Source organism: Arachis ipaensis, chromosome B6 (genome assembly GCF_059453495.1).
Source record: "Arachis ipaensis isolate K30076 ecotype BB chromosome B6, ASM5945349v1, whole genome shotgun sequence".
NCBI classification, from domain to species: Eukaryota; Viridiplantae; Streptophyta; class Magnoliopsida; order Fabales; family Fabaceae; genus Arachis; species Arachis ipaensis.
The window spans coordinates 94,420,129-94,434,189 of record NC_142441.1 but is presented as its reverse complement, the minus strand read 5'-3'; the positions used below and the strand labels follow the sequence as shown (position 1 = coordinate 94,434,189).

The 14,061-nt window shown below is 41.6% G+C and overlaps 1 non-coding gene across 1 annotated transcript; it reads right to left on the bottom strand.

The window, feature by feature from the left end:
• Window positions 1-211: 211 nt before the first annotated feature.
• Window positions 212-319, bottom strand: LOC148561836 (small nucleolar RNA R71). Its single transcript, XR_015886803.1, has one exon. It is a non-coding gene; the product is annotated as a small nucleolar RNA R71 (small nucleolar RNA).
• Window positions 320-14,061: the final 13,742 nt, after the last annotated feature.

Here is a 14,061-nt window from a genome sequence, read left to right as displayed (position 1 = left end):
TATTAAGCACCTGAGAGATTTTCAAGCAGCCTGTTCTACTGTCAGGCGTGATGGTGCAGATGAAACTTCAATTTTGCTGAAAGCTTTCCCGTTTTCTCTTGAGGGGAAGGCAAGAGAGTGGTACTACACTCAACCAGCAGCAATTGTATCCAACTGGGATACACTGAGAAGAGAATTCTTGGAAAAGTTCTTTCTAGCTGAAGTTACTGATAAACTGAGGAAAGATATTTCCATGATTGTTCAGGATGATTCTGAAACTCTCTATGAGTACTGGGAGCGCTTCAATAATCTTCTGGAAGCTTGCCCCCATCATATGATTGACAAGATAGTGTTACTCAGTTATGTCACACAGGGCATGAGGCCCCAAGATAAGACCACATTGGAAAGTGCTAGTAATGGGTCTATGAAAAAGTACAAGACCACTGATGAGGCATGGCAATTGATCAGTGACTTAGCTGAATCTACTAGGAATCATAGGCAGAAACAAGGCCGTGCAAAAGCCGTTGCAGAAGTATCCTCTAGCAGAGAGACTGCTGCTTTAACTCAGAGTATCTGTGAAATGACCAACTTGCTAAAGCAGATGCAATTGAATCAACAACAAGTTCAGCAAGCTCAACCTTCCCCAGCACAACAAAACCAACAGTTAGTCCCACAAAGAGTTTGCAGAATCTGTGCTGATTACAGCCATTATACTGACGAATGTCCACAGCTCCAGCAGGAAGACAACACCGTGGCAGCCACTCATAACTTCTATGACCGCCCCAACCAAGGGTAGAATCAAAGTGGCAATTAGAACCATGGATGGCAGGACAATTCTAACCAGAATTGGAGGGACAACAACAACAACAGAGGAGGCAGAGATAATCAGGGGAATCAGAGGTGGAATAATAACAACAACAGGCAGCAGAATCAGACTCAGCCTTACAGAGCACCTCACCTAAAGCAATCCCAAGGACCATAGAATACCCAATAGCAGACCTCTCAAATTACCTATCCTTCTTCTTCTGCTAATGATGACTTACTACAATCAATTGATTGGAGACAGCAGACCATAGAAAATAACATTAATGCCACTCTGAATGGTCTGAACACTACTTTGCAAGCTCTTGTCTCACAGATTGGTTCAATGAATAACTCCAATAATCAACCTTTGAGCTCCAATGGAATTCCCTCTCAACCATTATCCAATCCCAAGGGTGGTATTAATGCCATCACCCTAAGGTCCGGAACCACACTGCAGGAGAGGAACCAGGAGGAAACAAGCCCACCAGAACACGCCTCAGCTGAAGAGGTAGTAGAATTAGAAGATGTTGAAGAGGAAGAAGACATACAGGACATAGCTGAAAAAGAAGAAGTGCAACCACAAGAGGAAGCATTAAAAGGCGCAGATACTGCAGAAGACACCACTCCTACTCCATTTTCAAAACTTGCAAGGAAGCCCAAGAAGCAGCTGGAACCTGATCCAAAAATGGTAGAGATATTCAAAAAGGTTGAGGTAACTGTTCCTCTATTTGATGTTATTCAACAGGTACCTAAGTATGCAAAGTTTCTAAAAGATTTATGTATCCATAAAGACAAATTTAATGAATTAGAAACTATTCCTTTAGGAAGTTCCATATCTGCTTTAATGGGAGGTTTACCTGAAAAGTGTAGTGACCCAGGTCCTTGTATGGTTAATTGTACTATTGGTGGTGTAGTATTTTTTGATTGCATGTGTGATTTAGGAGCATGTGTAAGTATAATGCCTTTGTCTATATATGATATTTTGAGGCTCCCCCCCTTAAAAAGGTCGGCAGCTCGTTTTGTGTTAGCAGATAAAAGCATTATCATAGTGGCTGGAGTTGCTGAAGATGTATTAGTGGGCATTAAGGGGCTCACATTTCCCATTAATTTTTATATCCTGGAGATGCCCTAGAATGCCTTAGATAAGCCATCATCAATCCTACTCGGAAGACCATTCCTGAAGACCTCAAAGTTTAAATTAGATGCTTTTTCAGGAACATACTCTTTTGAAATAGATGGCCGAGTAGTGATCTTCAATCTGAATGGAGTTATGAAGCATCCTCTGGAGGATCATTCTATCCTCCAGTGTGACATTATAGATGAAACCGTGGCTGAAGTTTACCAGGAGGAATTTGAAGAGAAGCACACACGATAAGGTCCAAGCGTGGGGACATTCTCAGAGGACAATGACAGTGCCTTACCACTTTTACCAGCTCCAGACAACCCAGAGCCTGAACATGATCAGAAGTTAGAATTAAAACCCCTTCCTCCACACCTCAAATATGCTTACCTTGAAGACGGGCAGAAGTTTCCGATTATCATTGCAGGGGAACTCACTTCTCAACAGGAAGAGCAGCTACTTGGTGTGCTGAGGAGGCACAAGAAGGCAATTGGTTGGAGTTTGGCAGACATAGTAGGCATCAATCCCCAAGTCTGTGAGCATAGGATATTTTTAGAAGAGGGAGCAAGACCTGTCCGTCAACCCCAGAGAAGACTGAACCCCACTATCCTAGAGGTTGTCAAAAAGGAAGTGACTAGACTACTAGAGGCAGATATCATCTATCCCATCTCAGACAGTGAATAGGTAAGTCCTGTACAAGTGGTGCCAAAGAAGTCTGGAGTCACTGCAGTGAAGAATGAGCATGGAGAGCTCCTGACAACCAGAGTTCAGAACGCCTGGAGGGTCTGCATTGACTACAGATGCCTCAACCAAGCAACCCGTAAGGATCACTATCCTCTTCCATTCATTGATCAAATGCTGGATCGCCTGTCAGGTAAATCACATTATTGTTTTCTAGATGGTTGCACAGGTTATTTCCAGATTCATATAACTCCTGAGGATCAGGAAAAGATCACTTTTACATGTCCTTTTGGGACTTATGCTTACAAGAGAATGCCCTTTGGCTTGTGCAATGCACCAGCTACTTTTCAGAGGTGCATGATGAGTCTTTTCTCTGATCTTATTGAGGACTACACGGAAGTTTTTATGGATGATTTTAGTGTTTATGGCGATTCCTTTAGCCTTTGCTTAGATGGATTATCTAGAGTATTAGATAGATGTGTCAGTACAAACCTGGTATTAAATTTTGAAAAATATCACTTTATGGTTAAACAAGGGATTGTACTAGGACATGTTGTATCTAACACTGGCATTTCTGTAGATCCAGCAAAGGTGGATGTTATTTCTAGTTTACCTTACCCCTCTTCTGTGAGGGAAGTCCGTTCGTTCCTTGGCCATGCAGGTTTTTACAGGAGATTCATTAAGGACTTCAGTAAGGTAGCACTTCCCTTATCCAGGCTACTGCAGAAAGATATTGAGTTCGAGTTCAGTGAAAATTGCAAACAAGCGTTTGATAAGCTGAAAGCCGCCCTGACTCAAGCTCCAATTGTGAGAGTACCATACTGGAGCCAACCATTTGAAATAATGTGTGATGCTTCCAACTATGCCGTAGGAGCAGCACTGGCTCGGCGTGAAGGTAAGGATCCTTTTGTTATTGCTTACGCGTCTAAAACTTTAGATGCCACTCAGTCGAATTACACTACTACTGAGAAAGAGCTTCTTGCTATTGTTTTTTCTCTGGATAAATTCCGAGCCTATTTACTTGGTACTAAAGTAGTAGTGTATTCAGACCACGCAGCTCTAAAGTATTTATTAGCTAAAAAAGAGTCCAAACCAAGGCTTATACGTTGGATACAGCTATTACAAGAATTTAATTTGGAAATTAAGGACAGGAGTGGTAACCAGAATCTAGTGGCAGACCACTTGAGTCGCCTTGAACATATTACAGATGACTCCACTCCTATAGCTGATAATTTCCCATTTGATAACCTGCAAGCAGTATCTGAGATAGTCCCTTGGTATGCACCTGTAGCTAATTATCTAGTTAGCCGTACTTTTCCTCCAAACTTTTCTAAGCATCAAAGAGACAAGCTGAAAAACGAGTCTAAATATTATATATGGGATGACCCATATTTATGGAGATGTGGCGCTGACCAGGTAATTAGACGGTGTGTGCCTCAATCAGAATTCCAGTCCATCTTAGAGGTCTATCACTCATCTGAGAGTGGAGGACATTTTGGCCCTCAAAGAACTGCTTGAAAAATCTTAGACTGTAGATTTTGGTGGCCTACTCTTTTTAAGGACGCTGCTGAATTTTGTAGATCTTGTTTTCCATGCCAGAAATTTGGTAATATATCCAGGAAGGATGAGATGCCTCAACAAATTATGCTTTTCTATGAAATTTTTTATGTTTGGGGCATTGACTTCATGGGTTCATTTCCAAATTCTAATGGTTATTTCTATATATTGTTAGCTGTGGATTACATTTCCAAATGGGTGAAAGCAATTCCTACCCGCAATGATGATGCTAACACTGTTGTTTCCTTTGTGAGAAACCATATAATTTGTCACTTTGGATCACCACGAGCAATCGTGAGCGATCAAGGCACCCATTTTTGTAACAGGAGACTAACAGGACTAATGAAGAAGCATGGGATAATCCATAAAGTTACAACAGCTTACCATCCTCAGACTAATGGGCAAGCTGAGGTGTCAAATAGAGAGATAAAGCGTATCTTGCAGAAGATAGTCAAACCTCATAGAAGAGACTGGAGCACCAGGCTACAAGATGCACTCTAGGCATACAGAACAGCATACAAAACACCCATTGGGATGAGTCTTTTCCGCTTAGTTTATGGAAAAGCTTGTCATCTCCCTGTTGAAGTAGAGCACAAAGCCTTCTGGGCAGTAAAGGAATGCAACATAGGAATTGAAAAAGCCGGAGCTGAAAGGAAGTTGCAACTGCAGGAACTAGAGAGCCTTCGCCTAGAAGCTTATGAGAACTCAAGACTATACAAGGAGAAGATGAAGGCTGTACATGATCAGCACATCAAGAGGAAAGAGTTCCAACCTGGGGACTTAGTCCTCCTTTATAAATCTCGACTGAGGCTCATGCCAGGCAAGTTGAGATCAAGATGGGAAGGTCCATACAGAGTAGAGAAGGCCGAACCGTACGGAGTCTATCACCTAAGCCATCCTTCAAGCTCTGAACTTATCAAAGTTAATGGACATCGTTTAAAGCTGTACCATGGCGAGAAGCTGAAGAAAAACAAGGAGCTTGAGATCTTCCTCTTGGAAGATCCCCACATAGCCGAAGACTGAGCTAGTGGAGCATCCAACTTACGGACGTTAAAGCAAAGTGCTAGGTTGGAGACAACCCACCATGGTATGATCGTTCTTTTCTTTATTTTTAGTTTTCTTATTCAATAACTCTTCTCTTCATTAGTACATTTCGTGCATCTGCATTTCCATACTTTTTATTTTAATTAAAAAAAATTCACGCGACGCGACCGCCTCATTGATGCGTCCGCGTCGTAGGCGTGGGAGAGAATAATAAATTGAACAGAGAGTCACGCGAGAGCGTGGCTGGAGGCATGCCAATGGCACAAATTGTCCCACGCGACCGCATGCCCCACGCGGCCGCGTGATCAGGATTTCGACGTCAAAGTGGTGCACACCCGAAAGTTGTGCTAGAGTGGTGCTGGACTGGCGCTGGACGCGCAGTCCCTCTCACGCGATCGCGTGCCCCACGCGTTCGCGTCGTACCGCAATAATTGACCACTCACGCGATCGCATGCCCCATGCGATCGCGTCACCCAAAATTTGGCATTTAATGATTTTGAACAGAGAGTTGTGCGAGTGCGCGGCTGCCTTCGCGCTAATGGCATAAAACAGGTCACGCGACCGCGTGACCAATGCGACCGCGTCATTCAGTTTAAGCGCAAGTCGCGCGATCACGTGCCCCACGCGACCGCATCGCTTGCGCCGCACAGTTTTCCTAATTTGCCAATTATCATATCTTTTTCTCCCCAAATCCTATTTTCTCTTTTCCCTCCTTATTTCTTCTCCCTCCCTTCCTCCCTTCTTCCTTCTTTCTCACTTTTTACTCTCTCTCACCCCCATTAACAAGGTTTTTCTTTTTTTTTTCTCCTTCCCTCCTTACTTTTCTATTATTCTTCTTATTTTTATATGTTATCTTCTTTCTTTTCTTTTTACTTTTATTACTCATATCTTCTTTTTCTTCCTTTCTTTTTCCTTTTTACTTGGTGTTATAAATTTATTTGAGTCATTGTTTTCCATTATATGCTTGTGAATTGTTGTACATTTGTTTGACAATTATATATTGCTTTTTAAGGGATTACTTGCATGTTCAAATTCTTATTTTCAAGAGCTTCTTCTACATGCATGCTATGTGTTTGTGAAAAAGCCCATATGGCATTATGAACTTCTTTACATTTTTCTACTCTAATATTCAATGCTTGCTTTTCACAAATTCCCTTTACTATTTTATTCATTGAATTTAATTGTCAATACAAACGTGATGGTTAGTTACGAGTGATAACATATTTTAATTGAACACTGAATGCTTGATCTATGCTACTCATGCCTTTGCCTGCATGCCAATAAACCCCTTGCATTTATTTGTCCCCATATGTACTTGCTATATTTTCATTGATGACTTCTTCCATGTGGTCATAACCATGACTTAACGTCATTCTTCTTTATTGTGCATTGATTATCACTTACACCACCCTCTTCCTTGCTCTACCCCTGTAAATTTAATTTACTTTCTCTTTCCTTTTTCAGGATGGCCACCAAGAAAGGAAAGGAGAAAGCCACTCCCAAACAACCAGCAAGAAGAGGAACTAAAAGATCATTAGTGGCAGAACCCTCTTCAATTGCAGTTAAGCCCTCAACAAAGAAAATTAAGAGCATCATAATGGTTGATGATAAGGTAAGAGCCTTCCCAGCAAAGGACACCACGCGATTCTCCAATCGCTACTGTGAGCAGATGTTCCCTATCCTGGCTGAAAGGAGTTACAACAACGAATACCTTCTTCTCCTCCCGCCCAATATTGCTACTTTTGTTGAGCCGTAAATTGCCCGAAGACAATGGGGTTTCCTACAGAGACAGCCAAGGCAGGTCAATCTTTCTTGGGTAGTCGAGTTCTACTCCAACTTTCACCTGCCAACCCTGCAGTCTATCTATGTCCGTCAGAAGCAAGTCCCCATTACTGAAGAAGCCATTCAAAAAGCTCTAGGTCTTCCCCCTGTTCCAGAAGATTGGACACCTTTCAAGAAGCCGCACTCAAGCGCCAGATGTACCAATTTGACTGGGACGCTGTTCTCAGAGTTATCACACTACCTGGCAGCAGATGGATCTACGGATACCATCGTACCCACCCTAAGGGAATTTCGGCTTCAGCACTTACCTTGGAGGCTCGCGTATGGGCACAGATTATGTCCCATTACGTCTTTCCGAGCACTCACGAGTCCTCTTTCACTGCGGACATGGCCGTTCTACTATGGTGCATCCTTATAGACCAACCTCTGAATCTACCAAGACATATCCGGAATGCCATGGGACACGTACAAATCACTGGCAACTTACCTTTTCCCGCCCTGGTCTCAGATCTTGTCTCAGCAGCCAGAGTCTCCTACAGAGCTGGGGACACCAAAGCCATGCTTCCACGGGATGATCAGTATGTCCCCAACGGGAAGTACCTTAGACTTCCAGCAGCCACTTTTAGCCAGCCTACTGAACCAGTTGAAGATATTCCTTCTTCAACACCACAGGCACCTACAACAGCCCAACTGCTCCATCAGATACTTGAAAAGTTAGATCGGCATGAACAGAAAGCTAAGATGAGAGAGCGCCGTAACAAGCGCCGATTCACATACCTCAAGGAGCTGCTCATGGAAAAATTCAAGGACTCAGACACCCCGGACTCCACTTCTTTTACCAGCACAGGGAGCCATGGTGGTCCCGATTGTGGAGATACTGCTACCAGCCCACCTTTGTTCTTGACGGATGGCACCGAGGACGGTGCAAAGCCTTAAGTGTGGGGAGGTAGGTCAGTACCTGACTTCCGGAGGTAATTTCTCTTCCCTAACACCAATAAATTAGGATATTTAGTTAGATTTTTCTTTTGTGTAATAGGATAAATTGCATAGTAATAGATTAGTTGCATGCATGTTCTGCTTGATTGAAAAGACAATAAGTTTCTTCTAAGACCCTATCTTTGGAACAAAATTTCACTAATTTTAATTAAAACTTTTATGTTAAATTTGCTTGAAGTTGTATTTGGAACATGATTTTTGAGCTAAAGAACACAACCTGTGAGATTTGAGCCTTTACGAATGGTTACATTATTTAACCATAATTATTTTATTCTTGTGTGTTTTCTTCTCTATGATTGTAATCTATATTTTGTTTCATCCTATATGTCCAATGTTTATTATATTTATATGTTTTCATATGATTGAGGCCATTATTTGTTTAGCTTACTTATCCAAATTAAGCCTACCCTTTCAATTACCTTTGTTAGCCACTTTGAGCCTTTAAATCCCATTTGTTCTATATTTTACCACATTACTAGCCTTAAGCAGAAAAACAATTATATATCCCAAATTGAATCTTTGGTTAGCTTAAGATAGAACTGTGTGTGTTATTTAAGTATGAGAAATTGTGGAAGCAAAAGATAATAAGGGAATGTGTCATGATAATATACTGAGAATTTGGATACCTACTCATGGAAACTGTAAGAATTAAAAATCTATGTGCATTGATAAGCTATGTTTATGTTTATGTTTATGTTAAAAAAATAAAATAAAATAAAATATTCAAAAAAATAAAGGGGACAAAATTACCCAAATGTTAAATTAAGAATTCAAAGGTCAATGCATGTATGATAAAATTAAAATAAAAGGTTGAAACATGAGTATGGAATGTGAAAGGAAATTTTTGGGTAGCTAGGTATGAATTTTAAAAGTTATATAGAATATATATAGGTTATGTTAAAGCTTGGGCTAATTAAAGATTCAATTTATAAGCTTACTTAGCCATATATATATCCTTACCCTCACCTTGGCCCCATTACAACCTTGAAAAGACCTCATGATGTTTGCATTGGTGTATTAAATGTTGTTGATTGGTTAGGAGAAGAACAAAAACTAGAAAGCATGATTAGAGAAAGATAGAGTAATTACCCTATACACTAGAGAGACTGGAGTGTACATACACGTCAGTGAGGGTTCAATGCTTGAAATATTATGTTTCCTGCTTTCATGAGCTATCTTCTTGCATTTTTAGCTATTCTTGCTGTATGAGAATTGGGTTAGTGGAATTTGATTTGTAATTATTTTGAAGAGCTTATTTACTTTAGATCAAGTGGACAATAATCATATAGTTGCATTCGCATATATAGGCTGCATTGCATTGCATGGGTTTTACATGTTCTTACTCATTCATTTTATCTCCTTCAACTAAGCATGAGGACATGCTAATGTTTAAGTATAGGGAGGTTGATAAACCACTATTTTATGGTTTATATTGTGTTTAATTATGTTGTTTTATCATGATCTTTACCCACTTATTCATTAAATAAGCATGCATTTATAATTCCTTCCTAAAATTATTGCATGATTGAAAACTTGCTTCCTAGAGACTTTTAATTATGTATTTTATTTCTCCTTTATTCCATTCGATGCGGTGATCTGTGTGTTAAGTGTTTCAGGCTTTATAGGGCATGAATGAGTTAGAGATCGGAAAGGAAGCTTGCAAAAAAATGGAAGGAACACAAGAAATTGAGGAAATGACCAGCGAGAAGCGACGCGGCCACATGGATGACGCGACCGCGCAGAAGAGAGGAAATCGCAACGACGTGGCCACATGGATGACGCGGCCGCGCGAATTGGAAACTACACAAGTGACTCGGAGGCGTGGACGACGCGCCCGCGTGGCAAAGCGAAACGCCGAATAATGCGTCCGCGTGACATGCGCGATCTGCATAATCTGCAGAATCGCTGGGGGCGATTTTGGGCCTTATTTTGACCCAGTTTTCAGCCCAGAAAAGAAGACTAGAGCCAGAGAACATGCAGAAACCAAAAACAACATTCATTCTGCATAGTTTTAAGTTTTTAGATCTAGTTTTCCTCTCCTCTAGGTTTTCTCTCTACACATTCATAGTTTTTAGGATTTGTTATTTTCATTGTTTTTGCATTGGGATATTGAGAAGAGTTATTGCCTCATCAAGACTTCGACATTCTAGTTCGTTCTCTTTACTTGTCTCTTACTCTTCCGTGTTCCTTAATTTACTTAATTTTACTATTGGATTATTTTAGCATTTATTAATACAAGAATTACTTTTATTTTTAATTAATCTTTTGATCATTATTTATCATGTCTTTCTTTAATTCCCTTTCTTATGTTATGAATTTTATATTTACAATGAGCGAGTAGTTCCCTAACTTGATGGGGAGTTGATTGAAAGGAACCCTTGAGTTGGGATGCTCAAGAGAAAGATTGTAATTGGGTTTATTGTTGGATTGCTCTCTAGTCACTAACACCAATCCTCCCAAGAGCGGATTGGAACTTGTAGATAGAAACAGCATTCCAACTTGTTTAACTTTCCCTTACTTAGTGAGGGACAACTAAACATAATAACCCTCAATTGTCAATTAATCTTGAGAGTACTCCAACAAGAATAGGGCTTCCAGCTAATCAACTCCCAGTCAAGGCTTTTATTTAAATTTATATAAATTCTCTAATTTAATTTTCCTGCCATTCAACTCAAACTTTTTTGAAAACATCTGATTAATAAAATAGCACACTTTTCTGCAACTCGTTGGGAGACGACCTGGGATTCATACTCCCAGTATTTCAATTTTAATTTCTGCGACACCCTTCTAAATTGATAAGCGGATTTCTGGTTGGTTGAGAACTATACTTGCAACGCATATTTTATAATCATTCTTAACTTGCCAATTGCACGAGGTGATAAACGGGCTCTGAGGCAATTAGAGGTGCAGTGGTGGTAGCTGGGGCAGCAGTAGATGAAAAAAGGGCAGCTGAAGGTGTGGCTGTCTCAATAGAAGCGGTGAGGAATGGGGTCTGTGGCCTAAAGCCTGAAACTTCCTGCTGTGAGGGATAATCTTCTTGCAGTCTGCAGCAGTCGGCTTCGCATCAGCTAGCTCCCAAGGCACGTCAGCTCGACGGCCGAGCTGGGTAATCAGATATGGGAAAGGGAGAGTGCCTCTGACATGGACCCTGACCATGTAATACCGGATGAATCGTGGAAGATACAGGTCCTTACCTTCCATCTCACACCAGAGGAGGGGGATCATAACAACAGGCAGCTCCATCTCATGAGTGTTCGGCATAATAAAGTTGCTCAGGATCTGGTGCCAGAGCCGAGCCTCATCATTCAGATACATCAGCTTGATACCCTTAGGCACTGCTATGTTCTTTCTCATGACCCATGGGACAGTAGGATCAAGGGTTATCCTCTGCTTGACAGCATCCCAGTCAAATCTCATAAAGCGCATGTCCTCTTTAGACTTTTGGTAACCGTCAGGCTGATCTGATTTAGGCTGAAGGTGGAGGATGTCCTTAATAGCTTCCTCAGTGACCAATATCTGTTTCCCTCTGAGGTGCACTGCATCCAGGGAAGTCTTGAAATAGTTGCAATAAAACTCTCTTACCCAGGAAGCATTGACCTCTGTCAAGTTTCTCTCTAAGAAGAACCAGCCTCTCTGTTTTATCTATTCGGAGGTGTACTACTGTAGTTCTTCTGGAATTTTTAGAGTTCTCTCCAGGTATAGGTTTTTGGAGGTGGCAAACACTGGATACTTCAGCTCACAGTATCTGTTTACAAATTTAACTGGATCATTGGCAGGGAGGAGCTGGTCAGCCTTCTCCTGCGGGGTAAAGTGCTTTTCCCGCCAAGAGTCATCATGTATAATGTCCAGGATAAACATAGAGGATTTGCCTCTTTTCCTTTTACTAGTGGTGGCTTTGCCTTTATCTTTGCACTGAGGGACAGACATCCTGAAAAACAGAAATTCCAGGATATAATTGAAGAACAAAAGCAGGAAAACAAGTAGGCAAATAGAATAATAACAATAGAAGCACATAGTGGTAAAAGAGCAGTAGAATTATGAAATGAGTTAAGTATATGTGCATTATGGATTGTATTTGAGTTAGAAATCCGAGATGAAAAATCACAATCCAAAATGTAATATAAGAAGAATTCATGTTAATTAGGAAAAACCATAATCATGCCTTGAGTTAGAAAGTTAAAGTAAATAGTTAAAAACCAAAAAGAGAAGTTTGAAAGTTAGATCAGTTAGGATTGAAAAAGAGGTGAGAAAGTGGAAATCAGTGAGTTAGGAGAAGGAAAATTAAAGTGAGTGGCATGATAAATGTTTCCTAGGTAACAATAAATTCACAAATTTAAAGAATAATCAACTCATATTCAAGCAAAAATATCAGGTTATTGATGATAATTCAAATAGAGATGAGAGTAGCAAAAATTAAAAGGAAATCATCAATAATGCGATTTACTAGCCAGGGAATTAAGAAGGAATAAGAATTCTATCCCGTGCATTCATGAATTGGTTTGCTAAAAGATAAGTGATGCAAAATTCAAAATTGCCAAAACCAATACATGAATGAGAATGAAACAAGCCGCAGAAAATTGGGCAGCATTCCGGCTAAAATTGGATGTTCCCGGGTAATAAACAGCAAGCAGAGCAGTTCATAAAAATTAAAATAAAGCTGCAAATACACATAAGTAATATGAACATGAAAGAGCAGTGTAACAGCAGCATGAAACAGTAAAGAACAGCATATGAACAATATGATCATCACAGCAAAATCAGAATTGCAAAATTGATAAAACCAGTAGCAAGAATGGCGCAATTATCAGGCCTAAATCCACTAACCACATCCTAGCTTCCTAACCACCTAGAATCCACTACAAACATGCATCTCTAACTAGCCTAATTTCAACATAATCGGAAAAATAAGCAACTAACTATGAAGGAAAGAGAAATTGGCGTTCGGCAGAACCTGGTATGTGTGTGAGCAGAGGTGAGGGCAGAGAGATGGTGGTGGGGAAGCGGCGACGCTGGGGGGCAGTGGCGGCGCTGTGGCGGAGCAAGACGGGTTGGAGGTTGGGGTTTGGGTTGGGTGAGGGGGAGAGGAAGGGAGAAGGGGGCGAGGGTTGTAGGTTGGAGGCGGCGCTGGTGGCGTGGTGGTGGTGCCTGGCTGCGGTGGGGCAGCGGTGGTGGAGGGAAGAAGAGAGAGAAGAAGGAGAGGGAAGGAAGAAGGAGAAAAAAGGAAGAGGGGGGTGTCGCATGGTGGTCTGGGTGGTTGGGGGTGGTGCGGCGGTCGGAGTGGTGGTTGGGGGTGGTGGTGTTTGGGTGGGGAGTAGAGAGGGAGCAAAGGGGGGTTGGGGGAAGAGAATGGTGACGCGGGGAGGAGAAATAGGGTTTCGCGTGGTTGGGGTTAGTGATTTTGAATCCACGCGAACGCGTGGGGTACGCGATCGCGTGGCTAGGGTGAAATGGGATTGATGCGGTCGCGTGATTGACGCGATCGTGTAGGTTGGGTACAAGATGGATGACGCAGACGCGTGAGGCCTGCGACCGCATCGCTGTAAATTGTGCTAAGCGCACAATTCCAGCGACGTTTCAGTGCAACTCTCTGTCTCCATTAGGATGCCATGCTCTCCACGCGACGCGGACGCGTCGCTCACGCTTTCGCGTGGGATGGGTGTTTTGCAAGTGACGCGTTCACGTCAGGGACGCGAACGCGTGAGCCATTTTGTGCTAAATGCACACCAGCCGCACGATTCCAGCCCAGATTTCTGGGCGTTGGATTTTTACGCTGATTTCTAGATCACGCGTTCGCGTGAGTGACGCGGATGCGTAGGAGGTGTTTTTCACGACTGACGCGAACGCGTTAGCAACGTGGTCGCGTCGCGCGCTTTTTTTTTATGCAATTATGCAATTATGCAGTATGCAATGCTAATGAATAATTTTCAGGTTCATTGAAAATAATATAATATAAAAACAAACAACACGAACTAAAATTGAAAAGAAACGACTATACCATGGTGGGTTGTCTCCCACCTAGCACTTTTAATTAAAGTCCTTAAGTTGGACATTGGATGAGCTTCCTCTTATGGTGGCTTATGCTTAAATTCATCCAGAAA